The sequence below is a fragment of the Suncus etruscus genome, chromosome 6 (genome assembly GCF_024139225.1).
Source record: "Suncus etruscus isolate mSunEtr1 chromosome 6, mSunEtr1.pri.cur, whole genome shotgun sequence".
NCBI classification, from domain to species: domain Eukaryota; kingdom Metazoa; phylum Chordata; class Mammalia; order Eulipotyphla; family Soricidae; genus Suncus; species Suncus etruscus.
Window position 1 is genome coordinate 95,568,529 of NC_064853.1, and position 15,827 is coordinate 95,584,355.

A 15,827-nucleotide genomic window follows, 5' to 3' on the forward strand; every position below is an offset into this window, starting at 1 on the left:
ATAAAAGCCATGGTCTTGAGATAAAAAAAACATGGCAGAGCACCTAAAGAAAAAAAAAAGAAGAAAATAAATAAATAAATAAATATAAATGGAGACAACAACTTTAATAACCATACCAAAATGAAGAAATCGACAAAACCTAGATAGAAATAAGAAAAAAATTGTTTTGTGCCTTTTTTTTTCCCCTCCTGCACAGGCACAGTAAATATTGGGGTCATTCGAAAAGGAATTCCCTTGGCCTAAAAGATACAGGGTTTCTCCACCCTTGGAGTATATTGTCATGGGATTAACTATAGACTCCATTCAGGTTCATTTACTCTCCCCTTGGTGCTTTCGTGGTGTTTGGAAGACTTCTGTTTCATCCTGGGTGATAAAATCAGATCTTTGTATCTAGAGATCTCAGTATCTGCACAGGTCAAGGGGTGGAACTTATGATGAAGCCTTTCTTTGTGGTTCTAGAAGTTCTGTTCCCTCAGTGTCATTTTAATCCATCTTCTGTGTTTGGTGGTCTTGGTCTTTGCGCTGATCTTAGGATGGAGCCTATGATAGTGTCTTTTGTTGTGTTTCCAGAAGACCCATTCCGTTGCAATTGTCTCAGATGGACCTGTGGAACTGGAGATCATGGCTGTTGTGCAGGTCGTAGCTCAAACTCTAGACTAGGGCTTTTTTATTGGTCACAGGATACATACAGTCCGGTCTTGATTCTATCAGTCATCTGTAAATCGCGATCTTGGCTTTTGGATTGACCAAAGGGTGACAAGTATTCTGATTTTGTCTTATCGTCAGCTGGAGGGGTAGGATAACCTGATCTTAGGTCAAGTGTTCCCGTTTTCCTCGTTGTCAGGATATCATATTAGAGCTGGCACTTGTTGGTGTCCAAGCAGTATTGAGGATGTCCCAGATGGGATTTGTTTCCTGTAGCTGTCATTAAAGCCCAACTTTTAAAAAGTTATATAACCCATATGCTTTTGGAAATGGCTCAAAGGGCCAGAGTACAAGCTTTGCATGCAGGAGGCCCATAGCAATGTGACTTCAAAACAAAAGCAAAGTCATCCCTATCTTTTCTATATTTCTCTTTAATCTCAAACTTTTCTAGTTCCCTTAGAGGTAAACAACACTCTGAATTTTCTATGAATATGTTTCTTGTTTATTTCAATGGTCCTATCACATACCTGCATGTGATATAAGCAGTATATTAGGTAATGTTCCATATTTTTAACTATAAAAGTAGAATACTAGATGTATTTTATGGGATGTTAGTCACTTAATACTATTGCCTTAGTTCAGTTTGTTTATATTATGTATAACTATTGCACATTAATTTCACCACTTATAATAATGCATTCTTTGAGTAACCCAGGTATTGACTCATGGGCATTTGTAAGGTTTCATTTCAGTTGTTAAAAGCATATACCTACACCAGTACATGTATTTGCCACACACATGCAAGAACTTCAATTTCCTGACATTTATTTTCACATCACAACACACAGAGAAAAATATTGCGTAGTTGTAGGACACACAACATTATAGTATTGAAGCTGTGAGGTTCTGCTTGGGTTCTAGAGGGCTAACAAATCCAGTTCAGGGATGCCTGTGACTCAGTTGTCATCCCATCCCCAGCCCAGGAAGTTTTGTTGGGAAGTATGTGTGCTGGGGCCGGATGCTGTCTCCAAGCATATGCTTCTCTAACTTTTCTAGGTAATAACAGCTTGCACAGCATAATAATAATTCTAGTTAAATTATATCCTAGAAGCTTCTATAAATTCACATTCCTTGACTCTGTATTAAATTAAAAAGAGAATTCTATAGTACTTTCATCATTATAAAGGTCAAGCTGGTAGTAGAATTTATTTTCTCCTTAGATATTAATTCAGATTTGCTTTCTCAAAACTATAATGGCAAACTTCCTATAAAATGTGACAGGCTATATAGACTGTGCTAAGAAGTGACAATATGCTCTCCTAGTTGTTATTTATTGTGAAAGCCAGCAGCCCCAACTGAAAGAAATTCTTGTGATAGCTACAATTCTGCCTGCCATGTTGAGTGTTGCACTTTTTAGTTTTTAGCCTCAAGAGGTACTTCCAAACAATGTACATAAGCTGGAGTCATGAAAGTTATTTCTTATGCAATTTAATTTTAAAGCTAAACATGGGCAGAGAGATAGTCCAGGAATAAAAGTATTACCTATTGTGCATGCAGCTGATTGACACTGGTTTGATTTCCAGCATCATATATGGGCCACCAAGTACTTCCAGGTGTCACCCTTGAGCACAAAGCCGGAGTACCCCCAAGCAGCACCAGCTCACACTTACACCCACATACCAGAAAACCAGAAACTCAAAAATTTAGGAAAGAAGTTGGTTGTTTAAATTATTCTTTAAATAATAAAAAAGAAAACATGAATATACTGTTTTGTTACGAATGAAAGTCTGAATTTTAAAGATTCTTAGTATGATGGTTTTACATCCATCAGATTTTCAACCTTAGTACTGCCTATCCCATGGAGTCCTTTGAGATTTCCTAATTAAAGTTTAGACTTCTTCAGCATTTTTATTTTTCTAACAAAGGCATCTTGGAGTAAGTAGGTAAGTAGACTTACAAGCCATTTCTGTGTCTTTTCCAATGCTGTCTGGAATCAATTTATTGACCATCTCTTTTAAGTCATTTGTCTGCACCTCTCAAGTCATGATTTCCATCATCTTCTTTTGAATCTGGTAGACTTGCTGATGCGGAGAGTAAGAAGTCTTCTGATTAGATTGTTGTGTTTCTTCGTGAAACCTGCACAGAATAGATGGAGCAATTAACCATCAGTAATCTTGACATCAACATGAGCTTTATTCCTGGTCTGTCATTTTTTGGCCATGGAGCACATTTGTCACAGGTGGGGCTAAGCCATGAAAGTTTGTCAGTTTTTGCCCCCCCTCCCCGCACATCTTATGTAATTAGTTCAAATAGCTTAACAACAACTTCATTGTTCTGCAGATCAGCAAAGCTCACTTCAAATACATGACTAGTATATACATATAGCCAGCAGATGTAATTTTGATTCCTTGTTGTCAAGCATTTTCCCAACTTTTCTGATAGTAAACATCACAAGTGCTTTCATGTCATACAGTCTTCCTTAGAAACCCAAACAGCCACTCACTCCTTGGCCATTCATTTTTTTTTTTGCCACCTTTGGTAAGGCTTTTGTTTTTTTGCCAACCTCCATGGTGCCATTCAGAGAACCAAACAAGCTGTTTCGACTGTTCCAAATGTTCTTAAAGTTGCTTTTCTTCCAAACAGTTAAGCTCTCTAAGTACCAGAATTATATTAGGGTAATTATGATAATATTAATTTATCTATTCAAGTGGCATCACACTAGATGATTCATTTTAGAAAAAAAACCCCAACCCTACATAATTTTCCCATGATATTTCCAAGAAGTACCTGAATATTATTAGTGTTTAATATATTTCTCACATATAAGCTTCAAAATAAATCTTTACACAGTAAAGTATTGCCTTGTGGCTTTTAGACCAGGGGTATTTACAATTAGATGGAAAATAAATATAAAGCTTTCAGATTTATGCTTAGCCTGGCTTATAAATACCTAATGCCACAGCAATATTTTTATTTACTTGGCAGCAAATTATATATAAAAATGCATTTCCATTTTACATTTGACTGTGCACAACACATTTGTCAACATTTCTGTTTTTATACAAATTAGAATTGGAAGAAGAATAGGCACTAATTCTTGTGTCAACACCTCTGTTTTTAGTATGTGTCTCAAACCACATATACAGTGTATGTATGATTATATGTACAAATACATGCTCAGAGTATTTTTGGGCCACACACAGTGATGCTCAGGGATTATTCTGGCCATGCACTCAGAAATTGCTCCTGGCTGGCTTGGGGGACCATATGGGATGCTGGGAGATTGAATCGCAGTCCATCCTAGGTCAGCGCATGCAAGGGAAATGCCCTACCGCTTGCACTACTGCTCCAGCCCTCAGAATATTTTTTTGCAGTTAGTATATACCATCATTCTCAAGTAGGATTGATTATGAATCTAGGTAGAGTTAATACTGACTTTCCTCTTAGAATTTAGATCTAAGTTCTAGTTATAGACATGAATAATAAACAGTATATGATTACTTAAGAGTCAGGTATATAATTCTGTGATAGAACACCTGCCTGTGTGTCAGACCCTGAGCTTCGTCTCTGGCAGTGAAGCAACAATAGTAAAAGGCCAATAGCAGGGCCATAGGGATAGTTTTGCACAGGGTTCTCTCTGGTTTTATTGTCAGCTTTACATATGGACCCTGAGCACTGTCAGGAGTGATTCATGAGTACAAAGTGAGGAATAGGCCCTGAACATTGCTGGATGTGGGACACCCACACAAATAAACAAAAACAATAGAAAAATTGTGTTGATTATGATCAATTTAGAATTTTGTTCATTCTTTTTCTTCTTTGAATGTGAAATATATTTATTTTTTAATTTGTTGTGTGAGGCCCTGATTTATAAAGTTCTTGTTTTAATTATGGCTATCCTGAGTCTTAAAACAAGTACATGTGGGGGTGGGAATGTTGCACTGGTGAAGAGGGGTGTTCTGTTTATGACTGAAATCCAACTACAATCATATTTGTAATCATGGTACATAAGTAAAGAATTTATATAAAAATAAATTTACATAGAAAGCAAAAAAAAAAAAGGAACAAGTACATGCTTCTACTTAGCTAGCTGTTGAATCAGGGTTTCCCACCTACTATTTCTACCCTACTACTTCTGTATGGATGTGGACAGTGAATTTATAGACCTAGAAGCATTTATGGGACCTTCTATAAAGACATTCTGTGCTGAAACTATGAGGATTTGTCTTAAAAGTACATACAAAGCTCGCATTCTTTTGTTTTGATATAAGTTCCTGCCAATAAAGCTGACACTATCCCATGACTCCAAATTCCCAATAGGTGAAGCATGATAGTAAATGGAATCCCATTACCTAGTGGCTTTTAAATCAGAAGTACTTTCTGGAAAGAAAACTTGTATACTGGGGCCAGTGGTAGGGCATTTGCCTTGCATGTAGCCAACCTGGGACAGACCTGGGTTCGATTCCCAGCATCCCATATGGTCCACAAAGACTGCCAGGAGCTATTTCTGAGCGCAGAGCCAGGAGTAACCCCTGAGCACCACCAGGTGTGGCTCAAAAACCAAAATTAAAAAAAAAACAATCGTATACAATTGTATGATGTGGGTTCATTTTTTTTTTACAGCAGAACATCATATTTTCTTTAAATCAATATTACACAGTTGATTTTGTATCCGTTTTTGTTGTATGTTCAGAAAACTTTTACCAAAATTTTCACTATGGCACATTCACATACACTCTGTTTAAGAATGTAGGACCTAATATATTCTTTTTTTTTTTTTTTTTTTTTTTTTGGTTTTTGGGCCACACCCGGCGATGCTCAGGGGTTACTCCTGGCTGTCTGCTCAGAAACAGCTCCTGGCAGGCATGGGGGACCATATGGGACACCGGGATTCGAACCAACCACTTTTGGTCCTGGATCGGCTGCTTGCAAGGCAAACACCGCTGTGCCCAGGACCTAATATATTCTTGACCCCCTCTCATTACCAAAAATGTTGATGTGATCAGTTGGATATTTTTATACTCTTTTAGCATATCTGCTGTTGCAAAAATCCTAAAGTAAACAGCAGCACTTTGGTTTTTTGTTTTTCTTTTAATTTTTATTAATATTTTTATTTAAACACCTTGATTACAAATATGATTGTAGTTGGGTTTCACTCATGTAAAGAACACCCCTTTTACCAGTGCAACATTCCCATCACAAATGTTCCAAATCTCCCTCTCCCCGCCCCCCACCTGTACTCAAGACAGGCTTTCTTCCTTCCTTCCTTTATTCATTCAATTGTTATGATAGTTGTCAGTGTAGTTATTTCTCTAACTACACTCACCACTCTTTGTGGTGAGCTTCATGTTGTGAGCTGGACCTTCTCATCTCTTTTGTCTCTGAGAGTTATTGTAAAAATGTCTTTTATTTTTCTTAAAACCCATAGATGAGTGAGACTATTCTCTCTCCCTCTGACTTAGTTCACTCAGCATAATAGATTCCATGTACATCCATGTACAGGAAAATTTCATGACTTCATCTCTTCTGACGGCTGCATAATATTCCATTGTGTATATATATCACAGTTTCTTTTTTTTTTTTTTTTTTTTTTGGTTTTTGGGCCACACCCGGCGGTGCTCAGGGGTTACTCCTGGCTGTCTGCTCAGAAATAGCTCCTGGCAGGCACGGGGGACCATATGGGACACCGGCATTCGAACCAACCACCTTTGGTCCTGGATTGGCTGCTTGCAAAGCAAACGCCGCTGTGCTATCTCTCCGGGCCCATATCACAGTTTCTTTAGCCATTCATCTGTTGAAGGGCATCTTGATTGTTTCCAGAGTCTGGCTACTGTAAATTGCTCTGCAGTGAATATAGGTGCAAGAAAGAGATTTTTATTGTATTTTTTGTGTTCCTAGGGTATATCTCTAGGAGTGGTATAGCTGGATCGTATGGGAGCTTAATTTCCAGTTTTTGGAAGAATTTCCACATCGCTTTCCATAAAGGTTGGACTAGACGGCATTCCCACCAGCAGTGAATAAGAGTTCCTTTCTCTCCACATCCCCACCAGCACTGCTTGTTCTCATTCTTTGTGATAAGCACCTATCTTTGTGGTGTGAGATGTACCTCATAGTTGTTTTGATTTGCATCTCCCTGATGATTCGTGATGTGGAACATTTTTTCATGTGCTTTTTGGCCATTTGTATTTCTTCTTTGTCAAAGTGTCTGTTCATCTCTTCTCCCAATTTTTTGAAGGGATTGGATATTTTTTTCTTGTAAAGTTCTGTCAGTGCCTTGTATATTTTGGATATTAGCCCCTTATCTGATGGGTACTGGGTGAATAGTTTCTCCCACTCAATGGGTGGCTCTTGTATCCTGGGCGCTATTTCCTTTGAGGTGCAGAAGCTTCTCAGCTTAATATATTCCTATCTGTTTATCTCTGCTTCTACTTGTTTGGAGAGAACAGCAAGAACAGCAGCACTTTGTAAGATTACATAGATAACAGTTGCTACATAGTTTATATTTTGACAATTGTGACAGATATAACCCACATCTATATGTTTCAGACCTTTAAATAGTGACCCATAAATTTTCTAGCAAACTAAACATAGTTTTATCATCTCAGTGCTGTGGGTTCATTTGGACTTGAGTCAAAGTGCAAGAGTTCTTCTGAGACCTCCTTTGCCTTCAGTCATCGCTCTCTCCTTAGCCACCTGGCCTGTGGGCTTTTGTCTGCCATCAGCACTTGGATCCTGCATCAATGGAATTCTCTCATCTCATGCCACCATGAGCCTCCAATTTCCCATTTGGCCTCTTCAGTTCTTATCTCTCCCTCTCCATATCATCCCACCCACCTTAATAAACTGCCTGACAATTCATTAAGGCTGACTTATTTCTTGTGTTAGTACATTCTTTAATTTAGGGGATATTTTTTAATATAATAATTTTTATTTTGACCAAAATGAATTACATATCTTTCACAGTAATATTTTAGGTATATATTGACATAGAATCAGGGGGAATTCCCACCACCAAAGTTGTTCTCCCTCCACCCCATTCCCAGCATGCATCCCATATCCCCCTCTGTTACCCCCCAGGCTGCTAGTATAAGTGGTCCTAATTTAGGGGTTAATTTTAAATTTACATTAAAGTTCCAAAAGGAGGGGACCCAGAGTGATCATTCAGCAGGTAGTGCATTTGCCTTGCATGCAGCTGACCCAAAACAAAACCAAATAAAGTTGCAAAAGAAATCTTGATGATGGTATTTTTCTATAACTATGGCTATTTTATTGGTTTTTTCCTATAACCATGGTTATTTTGTCAAAATTAAGGCATTAATATTTAACAGATTGTTCTCTAAAATCCAGATTCTAGTGATTGCATTTAATTTTCCTTTAGGTTTTTGAGCCACACTCAGCTGTGGTCAGAACTTAGTCCTGGTTCTGCACTTCGGGATCACTCCTGGTAATGCTCAGGGGCCATATAGGATGTTGGGGATTGAACCCAAGTTTGCTGCCTACAAGGCAAATGTCCTATCTACAGCATTATTGCTATGGCCCCATTTTTATGTTTTTGGTTTTTCTACTTTTTCTGTTCCGGAATTGCATATAAATATATAAATATATATATATTATATATATATTTATATATATATTTATATAAAAATTGCATATAAACATATAAATAAAGAATTAGCATATCTTTATTTGTTCACTTGCTGAAGACTTTGGGGTTCAGCTGTGCTCAGGGCTTACTCCTGTTCTATAATAAGAGTTCACTCCTGTGCTTGAGCAACCATATGGAGTTTTGGGGATTGAACCAGGGTTGCCCATGTACAAGGCAGTTACCTATGCCTATGTACTCTCTCTCTAGCCCTGATTTTTATTTTATTTTTTTTACTAGGGCCATGCTCAACGTTTCTGGATGGGAGGATAGAGTGACTCCACGCAATGTGGAAGAAGTATGTGCTACTGGGGATCAGACTTAGGGCCTTGCACCTACTAGGCCTATCTCCCTAGTTTATTTATTTATTTATTTATTTATATTTAGGATTTTGGGACCACACCTGGTGACTCTCAGGGGTTACTCCTGGCTGCATGCTCAGAAATCACTCCTCATTTGGGAACCATATAGGATGTCACAGATTCGAACCATGGTCGGTCCTAGGTCAGCTGCATGCAAGGCAAACACCCTACCACTGTGCCACTGCTGCAGCCCCTTTATTTTTTAATAGGTAGTATCAACTTGAGTAAAAATTCAGAAAGGAGAAAAGTAAATAGGTTCATTCCACCTCCAAACTGGAGCTATCCTGTACCTTCCTTAGAATCAAAATATAATTCACTATTTCTAATTACTTGAGCAATTCTTCATATCTCCTTTCATCACTTCTCTAACATACACATCATTATAGTCTTTATACTTTTTCTGTGTCTTGTTTTTATTTTTTGTGTGTTTTTGGTTCATATCCAATGATGCTCTGGGGTTACATCATGCTCTGGGGACTATATGAGATGCTGGGGACTATATGAGATGCTAGGGTCAACCCCAAATCAGCCGTGTGCAAGATAAACATGCTGCAACTGTACTATCACTCTGGCCCCCTTGCATGTCTTACCTTTTTTTTTTTTTTTTTTTTGGTTTTTGGGCCACACCCGGTGGTGCTCAGGGGTTACTCCTGGCTGTCTGCTCAGAAATAGCTCCTGGCAGGCACGGGGGACCACATGAAACACCGGGATTCGAACCAACCACCTTTGGTCCTGGATTGGCTGCTTGCAAGGCAGACGCCGCTGTACTATCTCTCTGGGACCCACGTCTTACTTTTTAAACTTACTCCAGCGTGGTAATTTTTTTTATCAGTATTAATCGCCATTTTTAAAATGTAAAGTGGACATATATACTAGAATTTAATTTACCAGTTCTCTACAATTAACATCTTTGACTTTTGCAAATAGTACTGTAGTGAAGATCTGTAAATATATCAATTTGCATGTGTATGTTTTTAGTTTTAATTGCATAAAATATTGCCTTCATAATTTATTGACCTGCTTTTAAGGAAGGTTCAAGCAATTTATTTTCAATTATTATTTACGCATAGCCCCATCAATGTTATGATTTAGGACTTTTGGAATTTGACTAATTTGATAGATTAAAATGATCTTCTATTTTATTTGCATTGAAATGCAAGTCAAATAAGATGAAAGTCACTCATAACCCTATAATGAGTATATGTAAATATATTCTTATGCGTTAGAACTAGTCCTTTTTCTGTTAGTTGTCTATATACTTGACCCATTTTTCATCAGAACTTCATGCCTTTTTCAGCCCTTCTGTTCCTTTCCTGTAGTTGTGATAGCCTGGGATCACACATACGTAGAGCTTGCACACTTGGTTGTGATGCTTGCTCATTTAGTTTGCCAGGGTTCACACCAGAACATCCTTGCCAGTGAACTAGCACTCAGCATATGTATATCTGCTAAAAAACCAAACCTGCAGCCTCACATTTGATAAAAAAGGTGCTTTACCACTGAGTTATAATCATGGTCTCCAACATGGAGGAGATTCTAAAGCATCACTTCTGAAGAATTTGAATAATCTGGATAATCTCCTTATCTCAACCTTATCTGACCTTAATTATATATGTAACTTTATTTTTGTTGCATTAATATATTCTAGGAATTAGAGCTTACATCTATAATATTTATTTTTTGAGAGGGAGGCATTATTCTGCCTCTCAGATCATCCAGGTAAAAAAAAAGGGTTCAATGGAAATAAAATCAGACTAAGAAGAATTGAAGATGAACCTAAGATTGACTGGGATCAATGAGATATTCTTTAAGTGATGAATGTCATACGATCATAAGGAATGCTTCAAAGGCCAATGACTAGCTCTAAAGGGAACAAACCTTCAAAATAAGAAACAAGATGAAACAACAGAACCCTTTTTCAAGCAAAGAATAGGGTCTGGGTTCTTAGCCTCCATTAAATCTGCAAGGGATTTCAGGAGCAGAAAACACAAGATGTACCCATTAGTAGTGAAGTTGGAGGGGCTGAATACCCAAAGTAGACAACTTTCTGCCTTCTTTCTGACATTCATTGCACAATATATAGTTACGGGGGGAGGGGGAATTTACCTCAGGGGAGATTTAGAACTGGAGAGATTGTTTAACATTCCCCTCTCCTCGGATCAGATTGGCAAAAACCGACTCTGAAATTGAAGCTCAGCCACCGGCACTTCTGGAATGTTCTTCCACTTTCCCTGTAGCCTTCTACCTGAGTTTTGCCCTTATTGAATTCTACCTCCCAGAAGCTGCTGATAATTCTTATCAAGTAAAAGTTAAGTGAACAAACCCTCCCACCTGGCTGCACTGGTGGCAGCTTCTCAGGCCACAGTACACGTGTTTCTGTCTAAACTTGGACAGGAGCAAAGTTTAGTCTGAGAGGAAGTAGATGTTGCTGGTTGGTTCAGACTGTCTGTCCTGACTTCAGCTCGCTGTGCTGTAAGTTGTTTTTATAAAAAATTATTATGATACCTGATTTTAAAGAAAGGCTATAGGAATACTTTTCGTGTAAGATTAAAACAAGACTTTCCCTGGCTCTCAATCCTGAGGACTAGATTTACTTCAAATACATTTTCAGTATTTCACAAGTAGTTTTATTCTTTGAAAAGGAAAGCCATGGAATTTCTTAATAGGTGTTCTGTTCAAAACAGGTTCTGCTCGTGTAAAATGAACTTTGATATCTGTAGTTGAAGGATGGTATTTTACATACAGAAAATAAAAGTAAGTGATTATATGCATGATACCACGGGATCATATCTAAGTAGAAGTTAGGTTTCTCCTCATTGTACTGTCTATGAATTTTTTCTTTAGTTTATGTCCATGTTACAGGTTTATGTTAGTAAATGTTTAATAGTCTCTCCTTACTTTATTTAGGGGGGTGGTTAGTCACACCTGGAAGTGCTCAGGGCTGACTCCTACTCTGCACTCAGGGATCACTCCCTGGAGGTTTGGAGGACCATATGGAGTGTTAGAGATTGAACCCAATTTGGCTGCATGCAACCATATTGTGCAGTTTCTTAGATACTTTAAGCAAGAAGTTTTGGTGTTCAAAAAAGTCAAATGAATGAGAAGACTTAATACAGTGTAATAAGAAGTTGGGATTAGGGGCCCGGAGATATAGCATAGTGGCGTTTGCCTTGCAAGCAGCCGATCCAGGACCAAAGGTGGTTGGTTCGAATCCCGGTGTCCCATATGGTCCCCCATGCCTGCCAGGAGCTATTTCTGAGCAGACAGCCAGGAGTAACCCCTGAGCACCGCTGGGTGTGGCCCAAAAACCAAAAAAAAAAAAAAAAAGAAGTTGGGATTGGAGATTTAAGAACAGCGGAATTTCTTTTCAAAAAGAAGAAACTGTGAAATGGATGGAAATGGCAAGCAGCCTTAGAAATGTCATGCAGCTTTGGAGAAATCTGTTTTTGAAGTTGGGACATATGTAGTACAACTACAGTAGTGTGTAAAACACACTGCTTATGTAAATTGGTCAATGTATTTCTGCTGCTGTAGTTCCATATTGATATTGGGATTTCAGAAATTACGGGTTCTTCACAAACACTGGCTTTCTAGAGTGCGGGAGGATGTTACGCCTGTTAATTTTGTAGTTCCCATTTGCCTAAGAGTGTCTTGTGTTTTGGTTTTGTTTAAAAAGGGACTTCTTACAACACAACAATTTCCTGCCTTTGCATATAGAAGTAATGTCCGATGTGGTTAATATGTTGTATAAAAGTTATAGAGGCTGGCTGTTAGCCAGCAGCCTTAAAAATCACTCAAGTAGTGCCGAGAAGACGACAGCTTGTTCATGTACAAGCACACCTGGCTTCCCCTTGCCTCTGTGGCCATTTGGACCTCACGGAAACAGCCTGTCTATTTAGCCTGCCTCGTGTTCTGACCGGACTAAGCAGGAGCCCAGGTGATGGTATTGCCCCATCTGACCCTTGGTAAAAAGGAACCCAAGACATTCTTCCCCACACAGACCTTAGGACTATATGAAGTGACTGAATGAGTCCTCAACCTCAGTATTTTCAGGCTCCTGATATAGTTCACTTCACTGAAGAACTAGCAACTCCTGAGCTAGGTTATTTAGGTACTTGTTGGACTACGGGGTGAGAGCAGGACACTTGGAGAGTGGAAGGAAGTTCCCAAGGAAAGAAATCCACTTGGCAAAGGGCACTCTTAGGAGTAAGGCAACAATTTCTTAATGGAATTTGAAATATTTCCATTTCTTAACAGCTTGGAACATTATTCAGTGTGTCCTGGCTGAAGTTTAATCAAGCGTCTTGAATTTTTTAAATCTCCCAATAATTGTCCCTAACACCCCCTGGCCCAATTCCTGCAAAGAGCACACACTTCCTACTGTGTCTAACACCAGGGCCATGCACTGTTTTTTTCTTTCAGCTTGCTCCTACTGAGTGCTTGAGCTGTCTTGCAGTGTATCAAGCTTATTCCTCTCCCATTGCCTTTGTACTGTGGAAGGTATTTCCCCTGCAGAGTTTCTTTCCTTCCCTCATTCAGTTCTCTACTCAACTACCTTACCCACCACTACCTTTCCTCTTATTGCTCATTTTGCTTTGGTCTGCTATTTAAGAAAACAGTTGGGCTAGTTGGGCTGATCTGAAGATTTAGGCACATTGATTGCATGTGATTCACCCTGGTTCAGTCTCCAGTACCACATGGTCCCCAGAGCACTGTGGGTTGGCTAAGAATTGCTGTGAGGGGCTCCTGAGCACCTCTTAGTAGCTCATCCCCAATAATAAAATAAAAAATAGCTACCTGGCATTATTGAATTTTGCCACTTACATCATTATTTGTGTGTAAGTGTGTGTAGTAGGTATGAATGCGTGTGTGTGTGTGTGTGTGTGTGAATGTGTGTATGTATTTGGTCTTTCCCCCAGAATCTAAGTTCTGCGACAGCAAGAACTTTGTCTTATTTGGTGTTGTATTGCCAGTACCCAAAACAGTGGCCATATGATACATGACAGAAATTTGGTAAAAATTCATTTTATGAACAAAATAATGTCATTTAAATGACATTTAAAATGTATTTATTTTAAGCAAATGACTTTTTCTGCTTAAAGTAGTGCTTTGATTTTTGAGTAGGTTGCGTGAACCAGCAGTTCCAAAATTAATACATTAAAAAGGTACATTGAAAAGTTTTTGCATCTCAGCAAAGTTCCTATGTCTGCTCAGGGTCCTCAAAATACTGTTTCATTTTGCCATGGGAAGGTTGCAAAGTCTCTTGATGTATATGAAAGACAATCCAAATGGATGAATAAATGCTTACTTCCCTCCTTTTAATTCAGATTACACATGCTGATCTGAATTTTTTTTTTTGACTTTCATATTGGATCTCTTCCCATAACTTTATAGTACCTCCCATGCTGCAAACTATTTGTTTTAAAATAGCGGCATGGGGGCCCGGAGAGATAGCACAGCGGCGTTTGCCTTGCAAGCAGCCGATCCAGGACCAAAGGTGGTTGGTTCGAATCCCGGTGTCCCATATGGTCCCCCGTGCCTGCCAAGAGCTATTTCTGAGCAGACAGCCAGGAGTAACCCCTGAGCAACACCGGGTGTGGCCCAAAAACCAAAAAAAAAAATAGCGGCATGGAACGTACTCTATGATATTTAATCAGTCATCCAGTGATGGACACTTTGCTTGATACCCAAATCTTCAGATTGTAATCAGTTTTAAGTTTCATAATAATGCACATAAGTTATTTCGTACATACATACAGATGTTATAAAATGAAATTCCCCACAGCAGATGAAAAAGTACCATATATATTGCCTAAGTGCCTTCCAGTGTCATTTCTACTTGGGCTTCCATGACAACAAATTAGAGTGCAATTTTCCTATCCTTGTCCATTAGTGTTACCAAACTTTGGGATTTCTTGCTAACTTGGTATATATTAAAATATATTTTAATTTTCAGAGGCCTGAGCAGTGGTGCAGCAGTAGGGCTTTTGCCTTGCATGTAGCTGACCCAGGATGGACCTTGGTTCAAAACACGGTGTCCCATATGGTCCCCCAAGCCAGGAGTGATTTCTGAGCGCATAGCCAAGAGTAACCCCTGAGCATCACCAGGTGTGGCCCCCCCAAAAATATATGGTTCCAGTATAATTTATTTTAGTATTTATGGCAAATTTTGGTTTAATGTTTTTATAAGTCATAAAAAACTTAATATGAGGACAGGAGATAGTAGAGGGGTAAAACACTTACCCTGCATGCACCTCATTCCAGTTTGATCCCCAGCACCACAGATGGTATCCTAAGCTCTGCTAAGATGATCCCAGTTCACAGAATCAGCGGTGAGCCCTGAGCACAATCAGTTGAAGCCCAAAACACAACCAAAACAATCAATATGTACTCTTTTTATTTAAAGAGTAGAGTTTTTTTGTTTTGTTTTGTTTTGGGGCCACACCCGGTGTTGCTCAGGGGTTACTCCTGGCTCTGAGCTTAGAAATCATTCCTGGCAGGCTCGGGGGACCATATGGGATGCTGGGAATTGAACCCCAGATTCATCCTGCGTCTGCCGCATGGGAGGCAAACACCCTACCTCTGTGCAATCACTCCAGTTCTTATTCTTAAGTTTTTAAGGAACCACTAAACTGTCTTCTATAAGGGCCTCACCATTTAAACATTATTTCAATTGTTATTTCTTTTATTTATTGTTGGGGTTGAACATATTTTTTATATTTTAGAGAAACTTGCCCTCTTTTCTGCAAAACTGGTGTTTTTATTTAGTATTTTTGTTTTGGGTTCACACCTGGCAGTACTTGGGGCTTACTTCTGGCTCTACACTCAGATGGTGGTGCACTCTGGCGGTGCTTGGGGGAACTATATGGTGTACAATGGATCAAAACTGGGTCAGATGCATGCAAGGCAAGCACCTTACCTGATATATTATCTTCCTGGGTCCTGCAAAACTTAAAAGGATTTTGTTCTATTAAATTAATAACATTTTTTGCATTTATGCCTCTGAATGTTTTAAATAGACAAACTTGTAGTCTAGGTACAAGCATGAAATAAGAGAAATGGATTTAGATTCTAGATCTGGTAATAAATGTGACATCTTAACCAGCTAAAATTTTTCACAGTTTGGAACTTCAGTTTTCTCATTTGTAAAATCAAAATAACATCCAGCAGTGAAAAGT

The 15,827-nt window shown here is 38.7% G+C and overlaps 1 pseudogene; it reads right to left on the reverse strand.

Moving 5' to 3' along the window:
- Positions 1 to 2,527: 2,527 nt before the first annotated feature.
- Positions 2,528 to 15,827, reverse strand: part of LOC126011829 (40S ribosomal protein S3a-like) — a 53,270-nt pseudogene continuing 39,970 nt past the window's right edge.